The sequence below is a fragment of the Lampris incognitus genome, chromosome 10 (assembly GCF_029633865.1).
Source record: "Lampris incognitus isolate fLamInc1 chromosome 10, fLamInc1.hap2, whole genome shotgun sequence".
Lineage (NCBI taxonomy): Eukaryota > Metazoa > Chordata > Actinopteri > Lampriformes > Lampridae > Lampris > Lampris incognitus.
Genome location: NC_079220.1, coordinates 46,185,440 through 46,198,629, shown reverse-complemented (window position 1 = coordinate 46,198,629; position 13,190 = coordinate 46,185,440). Strand labels below are relative to the sequence as shown.

Here is a 13,190-nt window from a genome sequence, read left to right as displayed (position 1 = left end):
TACAACCGCAGGAACGGTGTGCGGACACTGCGCCCACTGAACTCGGGTGACGCAGTACTCACCAAACTTGATGGACAGAAAACATGGACAATGCCAGCAGTTGTTCACAGTCAGAGCTCCACTCCCAGATCCTACATAGTGGAGACAGCTCAAGGTGAACATTACAGAAGGAACAGGCGCCACCTGTTGGCCACACCCAAAACACTCACCTTTGTCAGCAGGGATCCTGTCCATGTCACTCCAGGGGAGAGTGGAAACACGGATGAGTCCCGAGCAGCAGAAATGCCAACTTCCACACCATATGTTACTCGCTGTGGCAGGGTGAGCAAGCCTGCAATCCGGCTGGATTTGTGAGGCGTATTGACTTGTGTATTGTGGGGGATTTTTTATTTTTTGTGAAAAGGGGGGTGATATACAGGTTAGAAAATCATCTTAGAGGGGGAGATGTAATGAATGAAAGGTCACGTGTTTAACTTGACCTACTCACGGGTGTACGTGCAGTGCGTGTGACGTATACAGGAAGTTAGAAGCGCATGTTATGAAGGTTGTATGTCGGATGAACGCTAGTAAAAGCTACACAGTTAAGAACCTACGAAGTCGGCTCGTTCTTGAATTATTCTTATGTCAGTAAGACAAGGCGTCTACGGACATTACAGGTTTAACATCCTGCTCATTAGCTCCGATGGTTTGCCATCTCCCAAGCCCTGAATTGCGAAGAGGCGACGTGCTCTCTCCGTTGCTGACAGTTCAAAAGTTTCAAGGAGGAGATGTTTAAGTGCGGCGTATTTACCATCGGCCGGGGGGTTGGTTATGAAACCGCTTATCCTGGAAGCCGTAGCGCACCCCAGCGCTGCCACTACGTAGTAGTACCTGGTCTCGTCTGCTGTTATGTCTCTGAGCGCGAACTGTGCCTCAGCCTGCGCGAACCATGTAGCCGCGGAAGACTCCCAAAACTCCGGCAGTTTAATTGCAACGGCGTTCGTAGCCATAATGTGTGTGGTTTCAGAAAACTTATCCGAAAACCGACGTCGGGGTCACCAGTGTAGAGCCGAAGGAACGGAGAAGACCGTAGGTTCACACTTTAGCCGTGTAGGCAACTTTCTTTAATCCACGGTAAATCAGCGAGACAAACAAAACCCACAGCTCGACTGAGCGGAGGTGGCAAGAATAACCAGAAAACTGGCTGGACAACCATAACTTAACCCTGATTTAACCTGCCAGGGCAACCATGACTTAACCCTTAGTTCCTGGGTTGAATTCTGTCCCCAATACGTGTCCACCACAAGCTGCACTTAACTGTGGGCCGCCGCCTTCGGCCGACTTGTCTGTCTTAGCAGGAGGGAGTAGGCTCTTTCGCGAGCCTGAGTCCACCAGAAACCGTCTTCCTGACATCGAGTCCTTAATGAAGATGTCCTATACTACACTTCATCACATTAGTATAGCTGTAAAATAATAACGAGGCAAGAGACGAGCACCGTACGTTTTTCAACTCCTTTCTTTTTTTTCTCACTTCTTCATCACCCTCAGCACCGTACTACACTCAGCAACATTCATTAGGCTACTGCGCCCTCTGGTGGCGTGGTGGTATTGCAATGCATGAACAATGAATGAACCGACTACACAACATATTCCCCCTCTCTTAAGAAGCTTACCCGTTCATGAAAATACTATGTCCCATGTCACAGACATCAGTAGTACAATAACTCAAGTGCTATCAGCATCAACACAACTTCCCACAATAGAAATGTTATAATAACCATCAACCACAATAACCATCAACCACAGTTCCACTGTAATATTACTGTAAATAAAATATAGCAGCAAATCTTGAACCTGTAATCCCAAAAATGTTAATCAGGGTAACATAGGCACTTTCAATCACAAGGCACTAAAATCACAGTAACCTGGTATCAATCAAAATCAGTGCAAAACAAACATTTTTTTTCTTAGTCACAGCATTGTTTTTTCACATTTTAGTATCAACAGTATTTTTTTTCACATTTTCACATCCACTTATTCTCTCCTCATTTCTCACCGTCCATTGGACTAACTAGTGTTCATAGTCCTTCAGCCAAGCAGGCTCCTTTCTTACTCTCACAGGTCTGTCCATGACCCCAGTGCCAACTGGTTGTTGGGGCGGCTCAGGTTGTCGGGCCGACTCCGGCACTGGAGCAGGGTTGGCAACTGGCTCTGGATCGGATTCCCTGTTTGTTCCGCTTTCAGGGACCAGAGAGAGGTGGGCAGTGTTCCTTGTACGCCCATCCTCTAGCACATAAGCACTCGAACCAGCTTTGCGTATCACTCTGGTAGGTCTCTGAAACTTAGACAGTCCCTTTTTCACATGGAAAGGTTTCCTCACTCTGACTAAGCTTCCCTCTTTGATCTTAGGCACACGTGCTCCCCTTTTCTTGTCAGTGTAGGTTTTCGATGCCTCCTGTTTGGCAGCAACCCGACTGCGTAGTTGTTCCTCCGACAGTGGGTCAGGTTTTCGTGCAGGGCCAATGTTCACTTTGGTGCGCATCAGTCGGTTGTACATGAGTTCATACGGTGACACCCCGGTGGTGCCATGTGGGGTAGCACGGTAGGTGGACAAGAAATCCTGTACGTATGGCTTCCATGGCCTTCTCTCCTGCTCGGCAGAGAGTAGTGTTTCTTTGAGAACGCGGTTCCAGCGCTCCACGGCTCCATTCGCTTGTGGATAGTAAAGAGACACTCTACTGTGTTTAATGTCTCTCGCTGCAAGGTAGTCTGCAAACTCGGTAGAGGTGAATTGTGTTCCATTGTCACTCACCAGTTCGATAGGATTTCCAAACCGGGAGAACACAGCAGACAGGAAGGTAGTGATTGCAGCGGTAGTGATAGTTGAAATTAAGCGACCTCTGGCCACTTTGTGTAGTAGTCAGTCAGCGTCACAGCAAAGCGACAGTCCCAAGTAGCTGACTCGAACGGTCCCACTATGTCTATCCCCACTTTCTGCCATGGGGCATCCGGGAGTGGGATGGGCTGGAGAGGAGCAGAATGCGTCTTGGCACTTTTATCATTCATCTGGCACGATCCACATGAGCGGATAGTCTCCTGCACACAAGTGTCCATACCGGGCCACCAGTATAAGTCCCGCAGCCTCCGTTTGGTGCGGACCACCCCTTGGTGTGTCTCGTGTGCCAAGTCCACCAGCTGCTTCCATAGGGCAACTGGCACAAGTCGTCGGTGAGGCCCCATGTAAATAATCACATCCTGTATTGACAGTTCATTTCTCGTGGCGAAATATGGTTTGAGCTCGTCTGGTAGGGACTTAGCTGTCTTAGGCCAGCCCCTGTTTATCTGTGCTCTAAGAGCTGTGAGCTCAGGGCACACCTCACATGCCTCCATAAAGTCTTTTACTGAAAGAGCTTTCAGTTCTGTGTCCAACAGAGCAACAAGCTCCGGCTCGGTCACTGGCTCTGTATCCTCGTCTGCAGGGAGGGGCAACCGGGAAAAGCAGTCGGCCGCCTGGTTTTGTGAGCCAGGACGGTACTCCACGTCGTATGTAAAGCACAGTAGTCTCGCAGACCAACGCGCAATACGCATCCCTGCGCGGCCCAGGCCTTTTGTTGCAAGTAGTGTGGTCAAAGCCTGGTGGTCCGTGCGTAGTGTAAACCTAGTACCCCATAAGAAGGTCCTCCATTTTTCAGCGGCCCACACGCAGGCCAACGCCTCCTTTTCAACAATGGAGTACTTGCGTTCAGCGGGGTTAAGTGTGCGTGAGGCACATGCAACTGTACGTTCTGTCCCATCCGGGTGTAGTTGTGTCAGTACGGCCCCCAAGCCATAATCGGATGCGTCCGTAGACACGTAGGTGGGGAGGCTGGGGTCGAAGACGGACAGCGCTGGGTTGTTTACAATACGGTCCTTCACTGCCTCGAAGCTCTCCTGAGCTGCTGAAGTCCACTGAAATGTGTCCTCACGCAGACATGCTCGCATAGGCTCCACGAGCGACGCGTAGTTGTTTACGAACTTCTGGTACCACGCCGTGAGCCCTAGAAATGAGCGAAGTGTTGTAGCATCACTTGGCACTGGAGCCTCTGTAATGGCTCTGACGTGCTCGGTGAGTGGCTGCAGGCCCTGGGCAGAGATCGTGTGCCCAAGGAAACACAGGCTGGACCGGTTAAACTGGCATTTTTCCTCGTTTAGTTGGAGGCCGGCGCCCTTGATAGCGGCGAGCACCTCCTGCAGGTTGCAGTCGTGGTCCTCCTTGACCTTGCCATACACTATGACATCGTCCAAGTAGTACTGGACCCCCTTGAGGCCTTTAAGTACAAGCGACATCATCTTGGAGAACGCACTTGGGGCGGAGCACAGCCCGTATGGGACCCGTTTGAACCTGAAAAGTCCGTCGTGCGTTATGAATGCGGTTAAGTCCCGGCTTTCTGGCGCTAAAAGGACTTGATGATATGCGTTTGCGAGATCTATGGAAGAATATACAGTAGCACCGCTCATCTTGGAGAACAAGTCATCCATGTGTGGAAGTGGGTAACTGTCCATCACTATAGCCTTGTTAGGCTCACGTAAGTCCACGCACAGTCTCACCGCACCGTTCTTCCATCGCGTGACCACGATGGGTGAAACCCATGGAGATGCATCAATCCTCTCTATCACGTCCATTTCTAACAGTCTCTCAAGTTCTGTGGAGACAGCTTGTCTCACAGAGAGGGGAAGTCTCCTCAGATTCTGTTGGACGGGCTGTACTGCTTCATTGCCCTCCTTCACTCTAACACGGTGGACAAAACCCTTGGCTAAGCCCAGTTTCACTGGTCCAGTTTTAACCTCTGTCACTGGAGCCGCAGTTGAGAGCACAGTATTATTTACTATAGAAAGTCTCAGTGCACTGAATAAGTCCATCCCCAAGACAGCGGTACCGGTCTTTTTCACAATGTATAGTGTAGCCGGAACTGTAGTATCTTCGTGCTGCACTGAAGCTGATAGACAGCCTATTACTGGGATGTCTGACTTTGTATATGACACTAACTTAACCTCTGGTTCTGTCAGGGGCACATCGTTGAAATGCTCTCTGTAGACGGGTTCAGGAATGATGGACACAGCGGCGCCCGTATCCACCACTAGCTCTATTGGGCAAGAAGTTGACTTGGCATTAATAGTCACTTCACATGATATTTTCTCAGCTGGTTGGGTTGCATTAATTCCCAGCACTTGCACAAAAACTTCACGTACTTTTTCGCTAGACTTTTCACCTGACCTTTCAGAAGATTTACAAACTTTGGCAAAATGACCTACTTTATTGCATTTCCGACAAGTCATTTTCAGGGCAGGGCAGAGTAGACGACCCACACCTAAAACAGCATCTGTCCTGTCTTGGAGTGGCGTTTGCAGGCTCTGCAGAGCGGTTGTCTTCTTCTTCTTTCGGCTTGTTCCCTGTTTCCCAGGGGTCGCCACAGCGGAATCGACAGTTTCCATCGGTACCCTGTGAGGGCACAACACCGATGGCGGTCTTGTCAATCCGCATAATGATCTGGCAAAATTTTACGTCGGATACCCTTCCTGACACAACCACTAACCCTATGGACGGGGGCACAGGTAAAGCGCTGGATGCCATCCCAGTGTTCATGGACCTCCGCTTAGTAATATGCTTAAATTCAGCGGGTTGTCTCGTCTGATCTGAGGTCGTAGTCCAATCGTGGATGGCGTGCGTGCGTGCGTGGCTGGCTGGTGCACGGCAGCTGCCTTTGCTCTCTCGGCGCTCATGGAAACCCCGACCCGCACGCGTAACGCGGTCAGCGGCGAAACACAGACCAAGACCGTCGCGCCCACCGGCTGCCACTGTCGACCCATGCGGGACCCGGCGAAGGCGGGTGTGCGTGTGGGACAACGGAGAATAGAGGGGGGCCTACACTGAAAACGACACGGTCTTCACTTGTGAGGGACGAAAGCGCGGAGGCTTGCGACACCCCAGCCGCGGGTGGGAGAGGTTACCCTCTCCTTCCCGATTGATGGCAAAGCGACGCTCAGACAGGCGTGGCCCCGGGAGGAACCCGGGGCCGCAAGGTGCGTTCGAAGTGTCGATGATCAATGTGTCCTGCAATTCACATCACTTCTCGCAGCTAGCTGCGTTCTTCATCGACGCACGAGCCGAGTGATCCACCGCTAAGAGTTGTCATACGCTTCACTTTCAAGTGTCCACATTGGACAGCACTCATCCGAACACGCGCCATGTTTCAAAGAGAAAAACACACTCCGGGCGCTCCGCCGCGCTCCCAGCCTTGCCGCAGCGCGTGGAGGCATTAAACCCCCCGCCGTCTCCCCGGAGGAGAGGGGCGAGAGTCGGGTACCCGGAGGCGCACGGAGGGGACGTCAGGGCGACGTGCCCCGCACCGCGCTTTGTTTCATGGTTCCCAGAGTAGCCCCGGAGATGGGGGACCCCACCGCGCAGCCGACGGCGCCCAGAGTCATGTCGTTGTTGCCGCCCTTGGGTGACCTCCGCAAGAACGAAGGAAGCGGCCACCCGAACGCCGGCAAAGCCGGCGGTGGAGGCCCTCCGAAAGCGGGTTAAGTCAGCCCATCGATCAGGTCTGCAGAGCGGTTGTATTTCCCTTTATTTTTGAATGGACGTTTAGGCTTCGCCGTTACAGCTTGTACGGGAACCTGGGACTCTGAACCTAGCGTGCGCGCATATCCGATGGCAGCTTCCGCCTGGCATGCAATCTGGAGTGTTTTTTCAAGTGTCAAATTTGCATCTGCTTGTCCTAGCAGTCTCTCGCGTATCTTTGCACAATGGATATGCTCGATGATCTGGTCACGTATCATTTCGTCTCTATTGTTGTCAAACCCACATGTTGTGGCAAGCTCGCGCAGCGCGGCGACGTACTCTATAATGGACTCCTGCGGTCTCTGTATTCTCTGTCTGAACTTATGACGTTCCACCACAACATTTATGGCTGGGTTGAAGTGTGCACGCAGTGCCATCATTGCTTCTTTGTAAGTCCTACCTGCATTTGCAAGTGTATAAAACACACGCTGGCCCTCTGTACCCAGACAATGTAAAATAAGTGCACGTAACCTCGAGTCTGGCCAGTCATCACCATCCGCGTCAATGGCTAGCAGATAGTTCTCGAACATCCTAGCCCACATGTCGAACGGAATTGTAGGTTGTCCGGCACACGGCAGAAATAAAGCAGGTAAGGGCACAGCTGCAGTCGCCATTTCTCGTCGCCAATTTGTCCTATACTAGACTTTATCACATTAGTATAGCTGTAAAATAATAACGAGGCAAGAGACGAGCACCGCACGTTTTTCAACTCCTTTCTTTTTTTTCTCACTTCTTCATCACCCTCAGCACCGTACTACACTCAGCAACAATCATTAGGCTACTGCGCCCTCTGGTGGCGTGGTGGTATTGCAATGCATGAACAATGAATGAACCGACTACACAACAGAAGAGCAGCTCACTACGACCGCCAGCGCCCACAGCTGCTACTGAGCGCTGGCCCGGGAGTTTCCCGCCGCCTCAAACGTGCACGGAGGGACGCAGCGCCTCGCCTTGCCGCCGAACCGCTGGTGGAAGAAACAGAGGCCTCTCCCGCGCCGTCTCCGGGCAGTCACTCCAGCCACCACCGCCGGGTCCGCGTCCTCCGACGTCGGCTGCAGAGGCTCCGATGCCACACTCTGCACAGAGAACCGTCTGGTAGCCAGCAGGACCCGATCGGCCTCCTCAGCCAAACCTCGGCTGTCACCAGCGGCCAGACACGGGGAGTTAGCCAAAGCCGCGCGCACAGGAGACGGGAGCTGGCGCAGGAAAACGTGAGGGAAAAGGAATCCACCTTCGTCCGAGCCTAGCAGCGACAGCATATTGTCCATGAGATCCACGGCCGTCCCGTCGCCCAAACCGGATAGGGAAAGGATTCTATCTGCCCTCTCTGCGGCAGATAGGCTGTACCTCCGGAGCAGAAGATGTTTGAGGGCGACGTATTTATCGTGTTGCGGAGGGGCGCGCAACAGCTGCATGGCCCGGCGTGTGGACTGCTGGTCCAGCGCAGCGACGACCAAATAGTATCTGGAGTCGTCCGCGGAGATTCCACGCAGGTGGAACAGCGCCTTGACATGCTGGAACCACGAAGCCGGGTCGCTCTGCCAGAACTCTGGGAGTTTCACAGCCGCTGCGAGAACGGCCGGCTGTGAGAGTTGGGGCGGCGTGGCCGAAGTGGATTCACACTCCTCTTCTGCTCCAAACATGTTCAATTCGGGGTCACCAATGTGGCAGGAATGAGGAAAAACACATGAGACCAAGGCGAGTTTGATGTTCATTCCTCAACTCCAAAAACCAACTGCAGCAGGAACAACCCTGCCCCGGCCAGACCGGGAACGTAAACCACGCCCCCAGCTCACAGTCCTGCTGGGTGAGAGGCATAGCCCCTAGTGTCCGCCACAAGATAAAAATTAGGACAAGAGAAAAAACCAAAATCTAAGTGCTATATCTTTATTATATATCATACTGTAACGTTCACGGATAAATAGACCCCTTAGCCCAAGGGGTCGGACTCTTTAGTCAACTGGTTAACGGTGTTGCCTGTGGTGCGGGAGAGCCAGGACGCGAACCTGTATCTCTTGCACCACGGACGTTAGTCGACTGGTTAATGTTGTCGCCCGCGGTGCGAGAGAGCCGGGTTCGCGTCCTGGCTGCGGCGGTTCCCGGACTGCCCCCCGAATTCGCTATGATACATTTATTTGGAGGCACCGCCAGTTATTTTAGTTTAAAAGAGAGTACTATTAAGAGCATACAGGTAAGGGCGCCATTTATTTTGAAACCGTACCCAGGCCCCGCCCCCAGTACTGCTACACATAGCAGATTTTTTTTGGCTTTTTTACTCCCTCTTTTTCTCCCCAGTGTACTTGGCCAATTACCCTGTTTTCCAAGCTGTCCCGTTCGCTGCTCCACCCCCTCTGCTGATCTGGGGAGGGCTGCAGACTACCACATGCCTCCTCCGATACACGTGGAGTCGCCAGCCACTTCTTTTCACCTGACAGTGAGGAGTGTCACCAGGGGAACATGGCACGTGGGAGGATCACGCTATTCCCCCTAGTTCCCCCTCCCCCCTGAACAGGCACCCCTAGGGGTGCTGAGGAGGTGCTAGTGAAGCGACCAGGACATATACCCACATCTGGCTTCCCACCCACAGATACGGTCAATTGTTTCTGTAGGGACCCCAGACCAAGCCGGAGGTAACACGGGGATTCGAACCCACATAGCAGATTTTTGTATCGCTACATGGTACGGGTGTTACATTTATACACCAAGGATATAGCTGCATGGTCAGATAGAACTATACTGCTATAATGGCATTCATCAATTTTGGAAACAAGTAATGCTGAAACTAAAAAGTAATCTATGCGTGAGTGAGTTTTATAAGTGCTGGAATAGCAGGAGTATTCTACTGCATTTGGTTTTCCATGTCTCCATATATCCAACAAATTTAGTGCCTTGATAAAATGATGTATTGTCTTACTTGATCTGGTGTGGTTAAGCCGGATGATCTGACTCTCAGCATGCAATTAAATTCACCAGCTATTATGAATTGCCCAGGAATATTTGAAATAGTCAGAAACGGATTATTATAGAATTTAGGATCATCTTCATTTGGACCGTACACATTGACCAAATTCATATTTCCAAATAGTAAAGTACCCTGAACCATGATACATCTACCAGCAGGGTCCCTAACTATATTTTGGATTTGCAGTGGGACAGACTTGTGGATCAGTAGCATAACTCCTCTAGCATGAGTGGTATAGGGAGCAGAGAAACCTGACCCTGCCATCTTCTTCTCATTTTGGAGATACCACCGCTCAGCAGATGGGTTTCTTGCAAGAAAACTACTTTTGATTGTAAGAATTGTATCCTGCTCATCACTTGTTTAGCCTTTGTAATTTTGTTCAAACCCCTACAGTTCCATGAGGTAATTTTTACTTCAAGACTATTAGACATTAGTTATATATTATATCCATAGAATTGTTTTGATTGAATGCATTGATGAAAGCACACCCAGAGGAACAGAAAAAAAAACACCCACAGAAAAAAAAGACGAAAAGACTCCACCTCAAATATCATGTCCTGTGGACACCCCCCTCCCACTCTTAACTACCACTTATGGACCAAACTACTGCATCTGTTTCTTAATTATTCCCTTTTCTTTTAGCTCTAACTACATATATGAATACTAACTAACCACTTAAACGTAAAGTTGTATTAATTAATGACTTATGCAACATTTGCAACCTATACACAGTAATCAAAGGGCTGTGTTAAAGACCCTAAGAACATGTATACTCACATACTACCTAAAGTCCACACTTAAGGATGGAGAAAATATCAAAGGAATCAAATAATAAAACTGTTGACCACTAAGTCCATGATGGGTTGGACGTCTCATGTTAACAAATGTCATTCCAACTATTCAGTATTGGATAGATAAATGTCATTTTTTCTCCTTTCTTCCAATCTGTTTTAATGCCACAGTCAGCAGCAATCAATATGAACATTTATTTTGGGCATGGGAGTGGAAAAAAAATGAAATAGTCCTTTTCAGTGGAGATGATATAAACCAATATTGCTGTTACTCTTTCCTGGTGGAGCATCCTATTGTCAGGTCCATCTCGATCATTCAGAGACTGGAGAAATTTGTCCACTTCAGCCGGAGTTTGGAAAGTATGAGACTTCTCATCGTGTGTCACCAGGAGCCGCGATGGAAAGATGATTCTGTGCTTATGGATCCCTTTGTCTCGTGGCTTCTTTCATACCTCATCATAGCCGCGCTGCATGCTGTGTACACAGGCAGAGAGGTCCGGGTGCAAGTGAACTTGTTTGTTGTCATAATGGACTTTTCCTTTGGTTCTGGCAGCCTTCAGTACTCGTTCCTTGTCTTTGAAGTTCAAAAACGTCATAATAACTGTCCTTGGGTGTGTCGTGTCCGAGGCGTTTTTTGGCAGGGCGCCGATTCTATGAGCCCGTTCTATTACCAGGGCCTCTTGCGGTTCCAATCCCAGAGCCTCCGGCAGCCATTTTTCCAAAAATGTAACCGCATTTCGGCCCTCTGCTTTCTCCAGTAGGCCCACCAATCTCATGTTGTTCCATTGGCTTCTGCATTCCAAGTCTTCCACTTTGTTGGTAAGAGTGTTAATGGTATTTTCCAGTGTGCTGACTTTTGATATTAGCCCGTTAACGTTGTATTCAGCCTCAGAAATCCACTGTTCTGATACGCAGTGCAGCCTTCACATTCCTGTACCTGCTTTTTTTACATCTGTAATGCTGCTTGCACATCAAACTTCTTATTAAGTCCGCTTTTCAATGACATTATGGCTTTCACAATATCTTCAATACTATTCTTGCCTGGTTTTAATATTTCACCATCTTTGTCAAGATTGCCGACATCTATGGCAGTCATGGCGTTACTCATTTTTTCACCCTTTGAGTGTTCGTCCTCGTGTTGTAGTTTGTTATTGTCCTTTTTGTCTCCTTTTGAATCCCAGTACTCTTGTGTACGCATTGCTTATCTTTGAATAAATTTCTGATTAGTATCGTATTAGTATATGCTAGCAGCACAGCTTAAAAGTTGCGTCCTCTCAGCTCCTCGCCATTACCGGCAAGTTGGTTATTTTTAACTTATTGACACCCACCAGGACACCAGTTATGCAATGGTGTTCATTTCCATCATCACAATAGTCATTAGTACCATTATTGTCATCATAGATATTATTTACACAGGAAGGCATTACTGTCATTGTCAGAGAGAAGCTGCAGTATGCTTCACAGAGAATGACAGTAATTTAAATGGAAATAAGGAAACTATAAAAATCACTATAAACTATAAAATAATGTGTTATCATAAGAATAAACAAACAAACAAACAGTCATGAATGACAGATGATTATGATGATTAGTAATCCTTTCTCTACATAATTTTCATCCTAGCATCTCCACTGTCATCATGATTCCAACATGTCTTTTAATCACAGGCGGGCCCCATCAGTGGACTGATGTAATGCCGTGGTATTTATTATCAAAAGCGATGAACTGTTTGTTGGCAAGTTCAAGAGTCATTTCCAGTTCTCCAGAGATAATAATAGACCTTGAGAGATAAGATAAACCATTTGAAATTCAAATAGGAGGGGAACATAAGGGAGCGAGACAGAGAGAGAGATGGTGGGGGCGAGCAAACTAGAGAGATGTCAGCTTTAGCTATTGTAGGAAGAGGGCTTTTGTCATCAGTCAAAGCTCCAAGTTTCCGGATTCAGTTATGATGGTAAAAGGGACGGTGTGATTCTCGGTATAAAGTGTATCTTCATGTATGGGACATGTGTGGTGTGAGTAAATTTCAGGTTGCAGACTGAAGATGCAGACTTTTTAGTTTTATGTAAAAATCTTCAGCGTTTCCTTTCATCCTTGAGGCTGACATGACATTTTCCACAACTGCACCAGGAAGGAAGTCCAATCCCTTTTTTTTTTTAAATCTGTGCATCGTTTACCTTCTCCCTTGTTTAATGAAACGAAACCACACTAGAAATGACCCTGGTACTAAGACCATCTCTATACCTGGCATTAAAAAGTAAACGTCACGATCACATTGTACTGGTCAGCATGGTGGCCCAGTGGTTAGCACTGTTGCCTCACAGCAAGAAGGTCCTGGGTTCAAACCCCAGGCCGTTCGAGGTCCTTTCTGTGTAGAGTTTGCATGTTCTTCCTGTGTCTGCGTAGGTTTTCTTCGGGTGCTCCGGTTTCCTCCCACCATCAAAAAGACGTGCATGTTAGGTTAATACTCCCGTCTGTGCCCCTGACCAAGGCAATGGAAAGAACTAGAGTTGGTTCCTAGGCGTTGCAGCTGTCCACTGCTCCTATACAATAGGATGGGTTAAATGCAGAGAACAAATTTCGTTGTAACCATACAATGACAAACTAAAGTTGCTTTCTCATTCTCTACTTACATTGGAGAAAAAAGTACATAAAATCCAGTTGTAAACACCCAAAATACGCTGAGGATAGAAACTACTCCTTAACACTTTAGAGATGTATTTGACTCCATATATAAGGAAGTGTAATGCTAGGTGTCCCTGACTACATATGGGTCATGTATTTGTAGGGCGGAAGTGGAAGCGGAGCTGTGATGATGTCTGAGAATAGAGAACAAATGAGATGTGTTTTGCATCAA

At 48.7% G+C, this 13,190-nt stretch overlaps 1 non-coding gene across 1 annotated transcript; it reads right to left on the bottom strand.

The window, feature by feature from the left end:
• Positions 1 to 5,993: 5,993 nt before the first annotated feature.
• Positions 5,994 to 6,147, bottom strand: LOC130120160 (5.8S ribosomal RNA). Its single transcript, XR_008810885.1, has one exon. It is a non-coding gene; the product is annotated as a 5.8S ribosomal RNA (ribosomal RNA).
• Positions 6,148 to 13,190: the final 7,043 nt, after the last annotated feature.